Source organism: Arachis ipaensis, chromosome B1 (assembly GCF_059453495.1).
Source record: "Arachis ipaensis isolate K30076 ecotype BB chromosome B1, ASM5945349v1, whole genome shotgun sequence".
NCBI classification, from domain to species: domain Eukaryota; kingdom Viridiplantae; phylum Streptophyta; class Magnoliopsida; order Fabales; family Fabaceae; genus Arachis; species Arachis ipaensis.
The window spans coordinates 22,534,043-22,536,690 of NC_142436.1; the positions used below are offsets into that span (position 1 = coordinate 22,534,043).

The following is a 2,648-nucleotide window of genomic DNA, read 5'->3' on the forward strand; positions in this document are numbered from 1 at the left end:
TAGAAATCAATTAAAACACAATATGAAAACATCTTTAAAAAAAAGACGTTTTATGGATTTTTATCTGAGTGGCCTCCTTTTTTTTTTGGGTATTAACATGTGACTGACTTATTAAAGCATGTAGATACGTCTATAAGATTTGTTTTAAAAATAAGAAACTTTTAATTTTGTCTTATCCTCAAACTTTATTTCTGTAGAATTTTATATAAAATTAGAGTCTGAAAAAAAATTAAGTTGTCATAAATTGATGTTGCTTTTCTATTTCAATGGCTAAATAAACTAAATCTTTTATTATTGTATAATGGTAAAGTTCGACTTTATGTGTAATTTTTGTTTAATTCAATAAAAAATCATCCCATAAGAATCTCAATATTCTTTTTAATATTAGCCTTGTCTGTTAAAAACAGAAACTTTTTATGGTACTTTTTGACTGATTGTGAACCTTATTTTAACATACAAAATTTTTTAAAAAATTTGTTGTGGTATGATAATAGCACAAACCGATTTCTCATGATGTATGATAATGGTACAAATCGGTTTCTAAAGATTTTCTTCATCTTCTCCCAACTGTAAATTGATCTTTTCCCATACCTTCTTCTATATTTTTCTAACTCATTCCACTATAGACCAGCATCGTCCGAAAATTTGGTTACTACCAATCGAACCTTCTTTTTCTCTAAAAGGATGCAACATGCAAAAATCGACTCTACATTCCTTTCCCATTAGAAACAAGTTTTAGCATCAACTTTTCTTTTAAAAGCTGGAATTTAAATCTTGAAAACTTTTCTCGCATATGAGATTCCTTCATCATCACTAGCACAATTCTCAAGTCTCATTGATTTTGATTTTGAAAAAAAATAATAGAGAAAAGGACAAATTAGTCCTTAACTTTTTACCTCGCGGACATTTTAGTCCCTGACCATTGGAAAATACTTTTAAGTCCCTGACGTCCTTAAAAGTTGGACGGATCAGTCCCTCCATCCATAAACCATCGTCAGACCCAACAGAAAAGATTGACGTGGCTCCCCCTCTGCTTACCTGGCATCACGGCTTCCCACGTGGCACGTTAGTAGGATGGAGCTTTTGAAAAATAGACATATAAGTCCCTGTCGCTCAAAACAACGTCATTTTGTGTGCTGCCCTAATCCTCAAATTCATTTAAGACCTTCATTTAGGGTGGTGGCTGGTGGAGAGGAGAAGAGTTGTATGTTTTTCAACAATGGCTACGAAGGGGGATTCATCAACCTCAAGAAAAAGCGTAAGACAAGAAGAAGACGAAGCAGCAGCAGCAGCAAGAGAGGAAGGGAAGAAATGGCTTTGCCGTTCCCCACAATGACACTGAACCTTGTTCTTCTGATGGCAATGGTGGCCACCAACATCCTCTCACTCTATCACCTCTCTTCAACTCTCCAATCGCCAAAATCCCCCAAACCACCCACTCCTGTCCTCGACCAGGTCCTCCACTAGCTCCACACAATATGCGCCACCATCAACCACCTCACGCGCCTCCAACACTCCACCGACATAACCACCACCACCTCCACCATCCCACCAGATCTACTCCTATACTCCCACCTCAACCCGATAGCCTCTTCCTGCCACAACCACCATGACCTCCTCCACAAGTACATGTCCTACACTCCCTTCTCCTTTTGCCCCTCCGACTCCGACCTCGCCGAATCTCTTATCCTCTGTGGCTGCCACCCCTCCCCTGCCGCCGCTGCTTCTCCCGAACCGCGCCGCACAATCCCTCATCCCCTCTCCCTCAAGACCCTTTCCCTTCTTCACTCCCCGATTCCTCTGTAATTTGGGACCATTACCCTTGCAAATCCTTCGATTGCTTCCATCACCAAAACCCTAACCTAGGCTTCAACCCTTCCTCCGATTCGTCCAAGTTCACAACCTACAAGACCGACCTCGATCTCCCGATCTCGCAGCTCTTCCAGATCGCCAATTCTGCAAAGTCAGTCATCCGGCTGGGCCTCGACGTCGGTGGCGGCACCGGGTCATTCGCCGCCACGATGAAGCTCCGCAACGTGATAGTTGTGACGACGACTATGAGCGTGGGTGCGCCATATAGCGAGGTGGTGGCGCTGAGGGGGCTTGTGCCATGTCACGTGCCGCTGCAGCAGCGGCTGCCGGTGTTCGACGGAGTGGTGGACCTTGTGCGGTGCGGGCGTGCCGTGAATCGGTGGATTCCGGTGACGATGATGGAGTTCTTGTTGTTTGATGTGGATAGGATTTTGAGAGGTGGAGGGTACTTGTGGATTGACAGATTCTTCAGTAAAGAGGTGGACCTTGAAAAGCTGTATACGCCATTGATTGGGAAATTAGGTTACAAGAAGGTGAAGTGGGTCACTGGGAATAAGGTTGATGCTAGTGGCATCAAGAATGCTGAGGTTTTTCTCATTGCATTGTTGCAGAAGCCTACTTCAAGATGATCAACTTGAAGCTTACTTCTTTACTTCTTCACTTACACAAGGATTAGGGCAGCACACAAAACGACGTCGTTTTGAGCGACAGGGACTTATGTGTCCATTTTTCAAAAGCTCCATCCCACTAACGTGCCACATTGCCACGTGGGAAGCCGTGATGCCAGGTAAGCAGAGGGAGAGCCACATCAACCTTTTTCGTTGGGTCTAACGGTG

At 43.4% G+C, this 2,648-nt stretch overlaps 1 pseudogene; it reads left to right on the forward strand.

Moving 5' to 3' along the window:
• Nucleotides 1-1,311: 1,311 nt before the first annotated feature.
• Nucleotides 1,312-2,441, forward strand: LOC107648132 (putative methyltransferase At1g29790 pseudogene; annotated as a pseudogene).
• Nucleotides 2,442-2,648: the final 207 nt, after the last annotated feature.